Below are 15,135 nucleotides of genomic sequence, written 5' to 3'. Positions count from 1 at the left end.
TCTCACCAACATCAGAGAAATGCTAGGGTTCACGGTTGCTGTAGACGATACAAGGCTGATAAAGGCAGGGCAAGACTGTGAAGGGCCTGTCACACATCTTATCCTGTGGACAAATGGAAGGCTTTAAATCAGGGCATCAGTGTGATTAGATTTATGTTTTAGAAAGACAGCTAAGGTGATATCCTCAATACAAAAGGCTTCTCCGCACAGGGAACAAAAAATGAAAAAAAAACCCTATGTTCTCCAAACACCACAGGGCCAGTTGGGGGGTCTGATGCCACTAAAAACTTTCAAGTGACAAGATCACAAACTCTTGCATATAAATGTGCATATGAAACAAAATACAGGCTGATGACTGATTTTTGCCTACTTGAGTTAAGCATTTTTTTATATTCAAGTCAAACAAGTAACCTACCTCCCATCAGGAACTCAAACGTGTCCATGACACTATGGCCTTGGCAAGGCAACTCATTCTTTTTCTGCCCCTTTTGGTACTTCCTGCTTTAGTTTATGTCAAAAGCTAAGTGGCGTTATCAGTTTAAAGTGCAAAATAAAAACATGAGTCAGCAAACAGAGATTTCCTTCCCTCTTCTCCAAATACAAACATTTCAAAATGACAGAGAAGCAAAAGCATTCATCTGGTAAAGAACCCCTTAGAAGCCTTAAAAAATAGGGAGATCTTTGTTCCGGCAACTTCACTTCTAGAAATTTACTCTAAGGAAACACTCTGCACTGGAAAGGTAAAAAAGTTTTTGCATAATGATTTTCATTAGAGCATTCTTTATTATAAGGAAAAAAAGAAGTATCTAAAAGTTGGAAAATAAGTAAGATGTAGTATAATCCACTCAACGGGATATTACGTAACCCTTAAAAAATTATGTTCATAAAAATAACTGGGAAAACACCTTAAGCAGAATGTAAAATGGTATATACAGCATGAACAACTATGTAAATATACCAAAATAACGGTATACATAACATGAACAACTATGTAAATATACCAAAGCATGTAACGGTGGCTGGGTCTGGAAGGGTAATAATCTCTCTCTCTCTCCCCTACTTGTTAAAACTTTTCAAACATTCTTGAATAAAAAACTGTTACTTTGAAAATTTTTAAAAGCCTCTATACACAAATATTTGCAAATTACACACAAAAAAACAAAACCTCAATTCATTAACTCAAGACACATACAAAGTCTACTTATAAATCAGGTTGCATTTACAGTGTGACCCGATTTGGGAAATAATAAAAATGCAGTTTAGGGCTTCCCTGGTGGCGCAGTGGTTGAGAGTCCGCCTGCCGATGCAGGGGACACGGGTTCGTGCCCCGTTCCGGGAAGATCCCACATGCCGCGGAGCGGCTGGGCCCGTGAGCCATGGCCGCTGAGCCTGCGCATCCGGAGCCTGTGCTCCGCAGCGGAAGAGGCCACAACAGTGAGATGCCCGCGTACCAAAAAAAAAAAAAAAAAATGCAGTTTAAAACAGGGTTCTAAAGTCAGGCCCTTTCCCTATGGAGTCTCGCCCACGGGAAGGATTTCTATTAGCAATGCCAGAATCAAATGAGAAGAATACTTATAATGCTCCTTTCAACCTGGCTCTTGAATTCTGCAGCTTATGTGGTATTCCTTAATGTTAAAAGGAAAAAAGGAAGAAGCTGTAAAATACCTTTAACTGCTGTGAGACTCGCTCTATACTGAAAGAAAACCTCATTAGCCAATTGCACAACAACGGCATTTTCTTCATCTTCATCTAGCAAAGAAACATGTAATTATCCAACTGTGTGAATATCAACAAAATACACTCTCTGCCATGCCTCAGATCCCAGATTCCCACTGAAAGTTTTAAAAGGAAATTATTCTAATTTGTATCTGAAGCACAATAAAAAGGCGGGAGGGGGGAGTTGCCAAGTGCTACAAACCAAGTACCTTTAACAGAAGGAGGAGGAGAGGAGACAGACAATGGCCAGTCGCCCTCTACAGCTTCAGACCAGTGCTGTTACAGTTCCTGCACTGGCACGCAATTCAGTGAACTAGACAAAACGACTGAGGGAATAATGAAATGATTCAATAAAATCAGCATGAAATACAGGCTCCAAAAAAGTGACTGGGGGGAAAAACATCAAAGACTCCCTGCTAGTACCTTAAAAAAAAAAGGAGATAAATGGTCTACCGTCAATGAAGCAAGCAACTCTCCCCCACCCCCGACTTCTTGTTCTTTGGTTCATTACTGTCTTAACTCTAATGGTAAAACATCAAGGCATAAAGATCAAAAGAATCAAGGAACTAAACGCAGGGGTATTGATTAACTTCGCTTTGGAACTGTGTAACTGTTGGATGTGTTACTTAAGAAAAACGAAACTTTACAAAAATTATCTTTCTGTAAAAAAAATGCCTGATCCATTTTGCGGGGGAAACAAGTATTTCCAAGTGACTAAATAAACTGTAGGCATATTTCCTGACTTATACCACTAGCTCTTCTTAAACAGATGATCTTGTGAAGAAACAGAAAAAGTAAGACTAGCTCCTAAAGAAGCTACTGTGCGGCTTTAGAGAAATCACAAGCAAACTATGATTTCTGTAGTTCGGTAGTTGTATCTAAATTATTTCACCAAATACCTCACCAGAATGCCATGGAGGTGTAAAGTACATCAGAGGTGTGTTGTATAAAGTGACTGGCGGCAATATTAATTAGTTCTGTGGAAAGGTATGTGTCATCTAGCCTAACATCCGATTTCAGATAGGATTCAAGGCCTGATAAGAACTCTTGCCTCCCCCAAGATGCTTAGCTAAATTAAAACATCAAAAAGAGTCAGAAAGTTAACATACCAGGGGAAACAGGGGAAAAAACGAGTTAAAATTTGCTACACAAGTATAATGCCATCACAATGAAAATAAAAACGGAGATGGGTTTTCTCCAGCTATTTCAGTCTCAGAAAATATCCCAAAGCAACGATGGTCTGTGATTCTGTGACGTCGTTTCAACAAATAACCTGTTCAAATGTTTCTATTCCCCGGTTACTGCAATTAGGAACTCATCTGGCTTTGGGATACTTGTCTTGAAGGAGAAAACAAGTGAAGTCCCTCTGCATTTCCTTTTCCTGTTTTAAACTAGCAGTTAGTCCTGGACCTTCACTCAACATTTCTCAATTTCAAACGGGTCAAATGTAGCTAAATAAAGCTCACCACTAACCAAAATAAAGGGGGAAAAAAAATCCTAGAACAAGAAGAAAGTGAGGATGAATAAAACCTCTCTCCATTTCTTTTACAGACTTGAAAGCGCTTTTTAAACTACCTACTTCTTTGCTGAGAAGTTGGGCTAACAGGAACTCTACTCTGATTGAATCCTCAGAAAAAGAAAATATATTTAAACCAAGTCCCTACACAAGAAAGCGATACGAAGATCCACTGGCGGGTAGGGACAGATTGGGAGTCTGGGATTGACGTACAGACTGCAGTGTTTAAAATGGATAACCTACAAGGACCTAACTGTATTGCAGAGGGAACTGTGCTCAATATTCTGTAATAATCTAAATGGGAAAGGAATTTGAAAAAGAATAAAAAAATTAGAAAACATTTTTTAAATAATACTTTTTACAAAAAAAAAAAAGATCCACTGGCAATCGCAGAATTCTGCTGGTCTTACAGCAAAGTCCTGCCGTCACAAACATTCAGAAGGCAGACTTCACTGTCCTGAGCCTCTTACTATAAAGCCTTGTTTCGGTTACTTCCAAACATTTCCCAACTTTCCAAATGTCAGTTTGATGACACGGAATAGCTAGTTTGCCTCTTTTTCATTAAAAAATTGTTTTCAAGGTTAATTTTCCAAGTCTGGAGAAACTAGGGGGTGAAGGTGGAAGAGTGGACCAGCTCTTGAAAGCTATTTTTCATAATGAAGTCACGCAGGTACCGGTGCCTTTAAAACACAGGCACTAACAGCCAGTCTACCAGTCTCTCAGGTGTGACCTGAGGGACATGCTGGCAAGGGCTGCCGTGATGTGGTCTCTCAACAGTGTTAAGTGAGTAGGAATCTTAGGAATCAAAAAGAAGAGCTCACCACCTACCAGTTGGAAGTTCATCGTGAGCGGTGACATTTCGACCAAAAGCAGCATCCCCTTCATGACAATGAAGCAAGGAGTTTAGGGATGTCGCACTTAGATGCGTCTCTAAGGACAGGGCCGTAGTTTATGCATTCAGTTGCACCAAGTATGCTATTTAATATATGTTCGTTGTGTTAGAAAATTCTTCAAGACAAGAACTCTTTCTGGTTCTGCTCTGCATACACAAGTCCTTCCATCCTGACAAATTCTGGCTGCTGACAGGGCACCTGGTCAATTTTTCTTAGTCACAGAGCTTCCCTTATAGAGTAACAAGTGTCAGTTCTGTTTTGTTTCACGAGACGATTACTTGTTTAGTTAAAGTAGACTGGAGACACTTAAAAGTTTTCTTGCTGTCCTCAACTTCAACAAACAAGCTTGCCTTCTTGCTACATCTCCTTACCACTTCTCTAGAAGTTGTATAACATTCCTTAATCCCCCTGAATCCCTGTTCTCGAATTCATGCTTGTAATGGAAAGCTGTCCTTCAGCACGTGGTAGCCTTTCAAGATATCCAGGTCCTAAAGGCCTCACTCTGATAAATCTCATCTGCAGTCACCTCAACTCAAAAATTGTATAGACTCATTTGGCTTGCAAGTGCTTACTCCTCAAACACTGGGAACTGCAGAGCAGGGACATGTGCAAGTCCAACTGTACAGACTATAAGTGGAAAAAGTATACAGTCGTCTCTTAGAAAAAACTCTTCGCTTTGAGTCATTGTTATCGTAGTATAGCAATTTTACTGATTGCAAAGCATGCTAAATGCGGTAAATTCCCGTAAGCGACCAGTGAGGAATGATTCAATCGTTAACAAATGAAATTATTTTAATTGAGCTATTACCTTATGCAAGGATTATATTGGTCGTTTTTACAAACACGATCGTATTGACTTCTTATAGCAATCTTTCAAGATGTATAGCATTCTCTCAGTTTTAGTAATAAACCTAAGGATCAGAGGTTAAGTACCTGTTTCAAGATCATATTCTAGTAAGTGGTAGATTTACACTTGAAACCAGAACAGATACTAAAGTCTATGAATCAGGTTAAGAAAAAAAAAAAAAAATCAGTAATTCAAATGCCAAATTCACAAATGAAAATGGAATAGGCCGAAGGGCGGAAAAAAACTGTCCCTTTTATTTAAAAAAGAAAAATACTCTGCTGTATTTCATTTTTTGGAACATTTCTCCTTCTCCACTGAGCTGGCAGGTGTTATTTATGACAACAAACACGCACATCTGTAGGGGTGAGCTGACACCCACAAGGCAGGACAGCCTGAACCCTCTCCCTATATTTAGATCCTCCAGCTCCGGGCTTAATTGAATAATTTAGTCAGGACCCTCTAGAAGGGAAACACATCCATATTCATCACAGGCATCAAAGGAAACATCTTTACAAGTTATATCCTTTTACAAACCAACATATGGTCTCACGCCATTCTCCCAATTGTTGAACTCCTCCTCTGGGAAGAGCATGGAATTTTCTTTCTTTTTATCACTTGAAAAAATCACTTCCCTCCTAATTCAGTAAAACTGGGTGGAGGCCACTTCCTCCACAGGTGAGAGAAATAAAACTTGTTGCTCTGTCATTGTCAGGAATTTTAAAGTGAACTATTTATTTTATGTGCTTTCCAAATGGAAACAAAAGGCAGGCGAAATCTAGAGTAAGCAATCAGGGCAGTCTCCAGGCTTTCAAATAAGACCCCCACCATGTTTCTGTCATTTTGAGATGCTTCTAAATGAGAGAGCAGGAGTCCTTCACTTGGAATGAAAGAAGATAGGTCTGAAGAGCAGCTTTCCACTTAGCAGCTGCTCTCTGAACAAAACACCTCTCTGAGCCTCAATTTGCTCTTCCATGAAATTTTGATTCCACCACCTACCCCCCGCTGGGCTGGCATCAGCCTTAAATAGGGATACGTAAAGTTGATTTGAAAATTATAACATGCTGAAAAATGTAACATATTTACAGAGCTGGTTCACAATAAGCTAATTCTAATATTTTGTTTATACAAAAAAAACAAAGTTTGTGTCCTAGCTTTTGTCTGTCCAGTGAAGTTCTAACTTTGTCCAAAAAAGGAAAGAAAACGATAAAAAGAAAGGCTGATAACCACTACAGTCATTCGACTCATTCGACAAACACCCACAACATGCCAGTCACTATTCTAAGCACTGGGACACAGGGCTGAACAAGAGACAGAAACAGCTTTTTCTCTTTTTAAAAACGATCATGCCTTCATGGGACCTACATTCTTGTGGTCAGGGAAGGCCTCACTGAGAAGGTGATATTCCAACAGAAGCCTGAAAAGGTGAGGGACGGAGCCACGTGGATATCTAGGGAAGCACGTCGCAAGCAGAGGGGGAGCAACGGCAGAGGCCAAGAGGCAAGAATATGCCTGAAATGTTCCAGGGGCAGCAAGGAGTCCAATGTGACTGGGATGGAGAGAGCGAGGGGAGGGGAGGTCGAAGCAGACAGACAGGAACGCCGCAAGGATTCTGTAACTTCCCCTCTGAACTGAGACGAGAACCGCTGCGAGCTGGGAGCAGAGATGCCAACGTGATCTGACTTCTAGCTTAACAGGCTGACTGTGGTATGGCTGGATGGCTGGGCTGAGAACTGTCTGAAGGCATGGAAGGAGGAGGAGTGATAGGAGTGGGAAGGAGGAAAGAGACCAGCTACAAAGCTATGGCAAAAAAAAAAAAAAAAAAAAGCTATGGCAATTGTTACAGCTCAAGATGATAAAGGTTTAGGGGCTTCCCTGGTGGCGCAGTGGTTGAGAGTCCGCCTGCCGAGGCAGGGGACGCGGGTTCGTGCCCCGGTCCAGGAAGCTCCCACATGCCGCGGAGCGGCTGGGCCCGTGAGCCATGGCCGCTGAGCCTGCGCATCCAGAGCCTGTGCTCCACAACAGGAGAGGCCACAGCAGTGAGAGGCCCGCGTACCGCAAAAAAAAAAAAAAAAGATGATAAAGGTTTGGATCAGCCCAGTAGAAGTGGTCAGATCCCAGCTACTGCGTATTCTGAAGGTAAGCTATGAACAAATAACACTTTATTAGTTAAGTAAATGAGGAAAATAATTAAACATAAAGTTGGTGAAATCTGTTTAAATTTTAGAAGTGCAAAATCCCGTATTATGGGTCTATGAGCCTGAGTACCTGAGCTGGGGTCAAAGGTCACTGGAGAAGTAGACGGAGAATGATCATAGGAGCAGCAGGAAGGGAATAAAGACACTGAAATCCTGTAGGAATTAGGGTGGAGGGTGGGCAGTGAGGCAGTGAGTGAGTAACAAGGAGGGGAAGTGTGGTATAACCTGACAGGATGGTCAAAGGTGGGTGTTTTCATGGAGGATGGTGGGAGAATGGTCTGGAGGAGACAATTAGGAGGCCCCTACCTCCAGCAGGCCCGGTGGTATGAGGGTGATGAGAGAAAACGGCCGCAGAAACAGCTACAAGGGAAGCAGTATCCTCAGATGCGTTTGATCTGTGTTCAAGATCATCCATGTTCCACATAACCCAGGTATCTAACGATAATGGAACGATTAAATAAATTATAGTACATCCGACAATGATGTAACTGTCCGAAAAAAGGTGGGGGGGAGGACAGCCTTTCATGTCTAACATGGAAAGAAAACCGTACTGTAATTGTTCAGTTAAAAAAAGCTAGAGAACCATACACATAGTACAATCCCATTTTAAAAACACAAATAGAAATGAAACCTGCACATGTACAATATATGCACACCTTTAAAAGCCTGGAAGGAAATAAACAAATCTGAACAAGTGGTTGCCTTTAGGAGTGAGCTGGCAGGAGGGGAGTTCAGGAAAGCAGACCATTTGTATTTACAACCAATTACGGTTTTCAATTTTAAGACTCTAACAATAAAAACAAATAAAAACTGAAAGTAGGTAAGAGGTTTATTCTACACGGCTCCAGGAGACAGTATTATGACCAACAGGTGACAAGATTTATCGTTTTACGAAGGAAAAAATAATAGAAAGTGTCTCTGCCCAGAATGGAATTATCACTGAACTAGGATTTTCAGAGAAATGTATTCCAATGTATGGGGTTGGGACATATGACCTAATTCTGGGTGAATATGATATGGGTGGGAATGTACTTTTTTATTATACAATTCAGCCACATGATCAAAAAATTCAATTTTACAAAATGGCATATTATAACAAAAAATTCAGTTTCCTCTCCGTTCTAGTTCCTAGTCCCCTTTCCATTAACAATTCAAATCTCCTTCCAATTTTTCAGGGCATGAATTTCTTACCAGAGAAATGTTTTGTATTACTCAAATATCTCAAAAGCAATTTGGTCCTGTCCCCTTTCCAGTATGTAAATCTGTTATCTGGAAGAATAAAATGACTTCTCAAAATCAAAGTTTACATAACCACCGAAACAAACATTGAGATCAGCCAGATTTCACTCTCCTCCATGATCAATGACATCCTGTTTTCAATCTGCCAAAAACGAAGCTGGACTTACATTCGCTTGGCCACCTCAGAGGAGAATTTGAACAAAGGGCAGCAGCCCTCTTCCAGAACAGTGAGAGCTCCCTCCAACTGAGAGCGAAAAGCAGCAGATGCTCCGTCTTTCACTGCGTTAGGGAAACCATGCTGTGGATACAAGCAAGCATCACCTAGAGAATTAGGTGAGACCAGCACCACCGATCTAGGTCTCTTCTGCCTCAGATCCCTTGTTCAGTCCAGTTTCTATCCATTAACCTCCCCTCAGTGAGTTACTGACCAATCGAGATGGAAAAACCTAATAAACAGAGTGCCCTTAGAAGGCTTCAGAACACAAGTTCTCCTCCTTTGTACGTTCAACTACTAAGAGGCATTAGTCTCCACCAATTCACTATTTAACTGAACAGTACTTTAAGTGCTTATCCCCAACACAAAGGTGCAGTAGGAAGAAAATGGGTATGAAACAGTTCCCAGCATCACCCTGCTCACCGTATGGGGGGCGGGGGGTTGAAGAACCATATATTATCAGGTTGATCGTGATAGAGTCACAGGACGTGTTCAGGCTGTTTATCTAAGGGACAGAGGCCAAAAACCTGTGCCATTTCTTTACCACAACTACATTTCCTGTGCATCTGGGGCTTTGTGTTGCCTACCCTGATGTGGAAATCCAAACGAGTCCAGCTGACTATCAACCACTTGCATCAGTGGGGATGAAGCACGGAATGGATAATCCAAAGCAGCCTTAATAAAACGTAACCATTGCTTTTCGAATATGTATTATGCTTTTATCAAAGAACGCTTTTAATTCCTTACCACATGTTGCTTACACTAACCATAAAACTGTTATATACTCTGAGAATGTAGTAAATTCTAAAGAAATGCCTGCTCAAGATTCAAATATTGCTGTGGAAAATCTATACGTGGATGACAGAGACTTAACTATAATGGTTTTATTATGTTATAAAAACTTAAAAACATATTTCGTCACATAAATCACTCTATCCTCCTCTGGAAATTCATTCTATTGGGAACAGTCTTTACAGAACGTCTGAAACACCCCAGTTTGAGGACTCCATAAGCTCTCAGCTTCATCACCACCCACTTCGAAGGGAGAGAGGACTGTCACGCAGGTGGCTCTATGGGAGAAATCACACAAGAGCGTATCCATGGTCTCTGTCAGTTTCCAACACAGCTCAAGTATTCAGAGGGAATAAAAAATCATTCTCATATCGTCGTCATCATCACCATCACCACCACCGTGAAACACCAAACACTGTGCTGAACACTTTATACCTATTCACTCTCTTTAATCCTTATGGGAGTCCTATGATGTAGAGACTATTTTAGAGATGATGAAACCGTGGTGCAGAAAGGTTAAGGGCTTGCCAAGGCAACCCCTCCACCACCCTGCTTCTCCTAAATAACCTCCTCCTTTGTCTCATGCATAAAGTAGAGGGACTGACAAGCAAGCATGTGCTTATGGTTTTACTTTAATCCCCCTGGTTCCTTCTCTCCCCAACTTATTTTTGTTTTCGTTGTTGCTTTCCTTCTTGGCATCTTGGCACTTTCCTAGAACATGAAAAAACCAAGAGTTTTATCAGGGCAGCGATGACAAAATTAAATTCATTTTCATCTAAACAGCCTAGCATAGGGATAAGTAGTTGTAAGCGATAACTGAACAAAGACACAAGGAAATTGGCACCATTACCTCACACCAACAGCCCACGTATCTGTTCAACTCTTAATACTCTTTTCTTATGATGAGGCTGTGGAATATTAAAATTAAACTCCTTTTAAGAAATTCATTTTCTTTACATTCCCACTGATTGTTCTTTTTTTTAAAATCTAGTTTATTTTTACCACTTACTGTGTAGTGGTTTTAAAAAAAAAAAAAGACGTATAGACTGTATTTTCTTATCCATTCCTAAAAGGGAGACACTTGCGCCGCCTCAAACTCCTCCTTTATAAATGATGCTGTAAGAAACAGCAGTTTAAAAAGTAAGATTTTAGTAGATAGCCTTTGTTAAGATTGGAAATTTTATTTTATTCTGGTTCTCTCAGAGATGGATTGATTGATTGCTTTACTGGGTTTATTTTTGTAATGTTTTTTTTCCCGTTTTACTGCTCGTTCTTAGTATCCTTTACTGAAAACGTAAGCAAAACAGAACAAAAATTACTGGCTTATTTTTTTGCATGTGAATTAATACTGTCCCGTTCAAGCAAATGTACAGATGGAAAATAACTGAAGGACTCTTTCAAGTGTCATATTTTATTATAGGTAAAATATTAAAATGTTCATTTTTAACGGCTCATACACAGCTGGCAGTCACAATCCTATCTACAGATAAGGGCAAAAAACAGTGCTCTTGACTCTAGAGGATTTGGGAGAGGGGCTAACACAGCAAACAGCGTACGGGTGTGGCAGGAACAGCCATCTGTGACACGACCACTTCAGTATCCTATCTGCCTTCCAGGCCCCTTCCTTATCCCCTATTCCAGGGTTTCTCAACCTCGGCATTACAGGACATTTGGCAGCATCCTTGCTGGCGGAAACAGCCCTGCCCTCCCCCCAGCTGTGACACCCAAACACTCCTCCAGACTCTGCCGGATAACCTCCGCTAACACTCTCCTCTTCTTTTCTCTTTGTGCTCTTGGTGCCCCAGGCCGCAACAGCTTTATTTATTAGCTCTACTTCTAGACTCCAGGACACAAGGAATTGCCGATTCCTTCAAGAAGGGAAAAGCGAAAGCTCTCAAACACACATATCCTTTCTTTCTATCTCTTCTCTCCTCAAATTAAAAAAGGGGGAGCAAAAGTTAACCCTCAGAACTACCTGGGTCGTCTGGAGCACCTAGAACAGGTATCACCCGGCACCAAGTGCTGCTGGAGATCAAAGACATAGTTCATGTTCACAACAGACCTACAGCATACCACACGTCCTATTTCCCGACATGTTTTTAAACACATCAAAATGAAAAAATTCACTCATCACTACCGTGTGTCAAGCCGACAGTTCTCAATGCTATTGTACATTAGACTCACCTGTGGTGCTTCTTTAAAAGCTCCCCAACCGAAACCCTGGAATCAGAGCCCCCCAGGGGCGGGCCCTGGCATTTCTGCGGTGGTTGTCATTCACAGGATTCTGATGTGCAAAGTGAGAACCACTGTGCTAACATCAAGATCGTAAAGATACTGTCCACATACCCTCAAGGAACTCAGTCTAAAGAATGAATAAGATAACTGTAATAAAAGCTATTAAAACAGAAGCTGCATTAGACAAGCACGTTTGCATTTTTCCTCAAAGTTACAATCTCAGTGCAAATCCTACATTTATGACCACTTATCCCAACTTTATCAAGCTCTATAAGAGACATTATGAACAGAAATATAGGTAGAGATGCTCAAAAACTTGCTGAAAGAATCCACTAAGCTGGAGGTGGGCACAGTGCAGGAGCTCTACCAACTACATTAGATTTCTTTCCTAATCCCTTGATTCTGAAAGGCTATCCCAATTACTGAAGAAATACACTCAAAATAAGACGCTATAACATGAGTAACGATAGCTTGTTATTTAGCTTTTCATATAATCGTAGTCTCCTCTTACCAGTAAGATTGCTTCTGCACAGCAAAAACTGACTTAGATGTTTCTCTCTCCCTCCCCGAAACACAGCCCAGCACTGGATGCATGAAACATTTGCTGAATTGATTAATATTGGCTCAACAAAAAGCAGAACTGCTCAGTGAGGATGCACCGCTTTTAATGGAGGCTTTCCTGGAATACAGATCAACATCTCAGCCTGCACAGTATGACAAGACAGAACTCTTCAGTGTTTCCATGCAAATAAATGCTATAAATACAGCTTGGATGCCAATCATTTCAAGGGTAATCAAATTAATTTTGCTCACAGTTTAACAGAAGGCCATTTGAAACCAAGCTCGTTCTCTCGAGCTTGAACAAACTGAATAGAAGTCCTGAGCACACAAACACGAACACTGGGAAAATAAAGAGGTTGTTATTAATTATGCAGACTGCAAAGCCAGCAACGGACACAAAGCAAAACAGGAAGCCATAACAGATGGGATGGCAAGCTATGTACAGGCAGCTGTGCTGAGCTGTCACAGGGCTAAAGGTGTAATTCCTAAAGCAACACTCACCGTAGCATTACCACTCCCTTCCACACAAAGCTACCCATAAAATTAAGGACCCTTTTTGATAAAATTAAGACTCGTGTTGCCGGCATTCATCCTCCCTCCCCAACTTGGCTTAAAGAGTTTGAAGGATGGCTCTGACCAATGCATACCAGCTCCGGCCCCCTACTCCCAGGCACCGTCCTCTGAAAGGACTTAACGAAAGAAGAGGCGGGGGTAACTGGCCTGTGGCTGAAATTCGTGGTAAGCCTGTGGGTAAAATTCAAAAGCCTTTTTTTCCCCCCCAACTCTGAAATATTTGCAGATCACTTAAGAGAGAGGAGATGGTGGGTCAGAAGATGCTGATGAATCCTCTTCTGTCGAGTGGCCAGGTAAAAACTCAAGGCTGAGGTAAGACTGAGTGTACTTCGGTTAGGTAAGGACCCTACCAAAAACCACCTTACGGGCAGCACGTGAGAAGCCTTTCTTACGCCCATGACATTAACTATTACCCTCAAGAGACAATCTGGGAAATCAAATGCTAATGCCTAACTTCAAATTTTCTTCACTTTATAAGAGGTTTTACTATGTGGGAGAACTTCTTATTTCAATACCTTATGAACCAGTCTAGCTCAATAAGAAAAACCATGTTCTAAGGCCATCACTGTGTCTCATATGAATAAGAAAACGCCACTACAAATCAAATCTAATACTGCAACTCAGGTGGGAGAGCAAGAGGCCCATTTCGATGTGCTCTATGGAGCACTGGTATCCTTAAAAGTTCACTGATAAGTTGGGAGTCCGCCTGCTGGTGCAGGGGACGCGGGTTTGTGCCCCGGTCCGGGAGGATCCCACATGCCACGGAGCGGCTGGGCCCGTGAGCCATGGCCGCTGAGCCTGTGCGTCCGGAGCCTGTGCTCCGCGGCGGGAGAGGCCACAATGATGAGAGGCCCGCGTACCGCAAAAAAAAAAAAAAAAAAAAAGTTCACCCATCATGCCAGCTGGTTGAGAACCTGCATAGAACTGAGAGCCCCTAAAGCACTGGGAACACCTCACATTCCAATGAGGAGACTCCTAGCCCAATGTCATGAGGGTAGCAGGGCAACATCAAGGAAATGGGATGGAGATGGCCTGTCTCTTGTAACTCCAGCTTACATTCATTGTGTACCTCCTTGTGACCCCAGCTTCTCTTAGGAGGCAGGGAAATTTTGGCTTCCTTTCCTTCGGTGAGAAAAGCCCAGTTTCCCCAGACTGATCCTTCCTGGTCCACAAAGAATGATACAATAAAGTAAAAGAGAAGACATCGTCCCCATTCCAGTGAAGAGTCTCATCCAGGACACGGCAGAACAGTTCATGTCTATTAGTAGTTTGCATTTCATTCATTTGTGAATTGTTCCTGTCCTTTACCAATTTTTTTAGGAGCCCAGAATTTCATTTATTTTTTTTTTAATTGAAGCATACTTGATTTACGTTTCAGGTGTATGTACACACACACACACACACACACACACACACACACACACACACACACACACACAAACATTCTTTTTCAGATTCTTTTCCATTATAGGTTATTCCAAGATATTAAGTATAGTTCCCTGTGCTATACAGTAGATCCTTGTAGTTTATCTATTTTACATAGAGTAGTGTGTATCTGTTAATCCCAAATTCATCCCTCCCCCGCTTTCCCCCTTGGTGACCATAAATTTGTTTTCTATGTCTGTGAGTCTTTTGTAATTAAGTTCATTGTATCATGTTTTTAGATTCCACCTATAAGTGATATCTATGATACTTGCCTTTGTCTGCCTGACTTCACCTAGTATGATACTCTCCAGGTCCATGTACCAATTTTTCTGTAGGGGTGGAATTTCCTATTGATTTTAAGTTTTTTACAAGAAGAGTAACTTGCTGCAAATTTGAACGGTTGTATTTTTGTGTGTGGTCATTCAAGAGTGTGTGTTTGGTCACATAAATGTTGTCAAATCTATAATTTTTTCCTTTATGGTTTCTGCTTTCTGAGCCATGTTTAAAAGAGCTCTACAGGGACTTCCCTGGTGGTCCAATGGTTAAGACTCCACACTCCCAACGGAGGGGGCACGGGTTCGATCCCTGGTGGGGGAACTAAGATCCCGCATGCCACACAGCGTGGCCAAAACAAAAACCAAAAACAAAAGAGCTCTACAAGCAGCTATTAGTACTCCCCCCGCCCCCATACCCCCATCTCTTGAAAATGACAATTCACTCAATCAATGATAATCGAGAATCCATCTCCCCCTTTCCTTCTGACACTATGACCAGAATCCACGCCGGAATCTTTCTTCACTGAGTGTGTATTCTCTAATGAAAAAAAATTTTTTAACACTAATGAATAGTGTAAGAAAAATCCATAGATAAATTCACAATACTTACTTTTAAAAGCTCTGGGCAACTTTAAATAGCTTTTTAAAATCAAT

General features: G+C 41.4%; 1 protein-coding gene across 8 annotated transcripts in view; it reads right to left on the bottom strand.

Moving 5' to 3' along the window:
* Window positions 1-15,135, bottom strand: part of SMAD1 (SMAD family member 1) — a 77,243-nt gene that overhangs the window by 51,956 nt on the left and 10,152 nt on the right. The window contains exon 1 of one of the 8 annotated variants that reach the window (XM_027117096.1): window positions 7,474-7,602. The exons of 4 other annotated variants lie outside the window; for them this stretch is intronic. The gene's annotated coding sequence lies outside the window, so the exon portion shown is untranslated. Of the gene's footprint in view, window positions 1-6; window positions 104-415; window positions 719-4,060; window positions 5,146-7,473; window positions 7,603-15,135 lie in introns of those variants that run through there. 3 more of the 8 variants (XM_027117098.1, XM_027117100.1, XM_027117097.1) reach the window with 3 other exon arrangements.

Source organism: Aethalodelphis obliquidens, unplaced genomic scaffold (assembly GCF_003676395.1).
Source record: "Aethalodelphis obliquidens isolate GAN/ISIS:26980383/991018 unplaced genomic scaffold, ASM367639v1 scaffold17, whole genome shotgun sequence".
Taxonomy (NCBI): domain Eukaryota; kingdom Metazoa; phylum Chordata; class Mammalia; order Artiodactyla; family Delphinidae; genus Aethalodelphis; species Aethalodelphis obliquidens.
The sequence above is the reverse complement of the archived record's forward strand: the minus strand, read 5'-3'. Positions and strand labels throughout refer to the sequence as shown.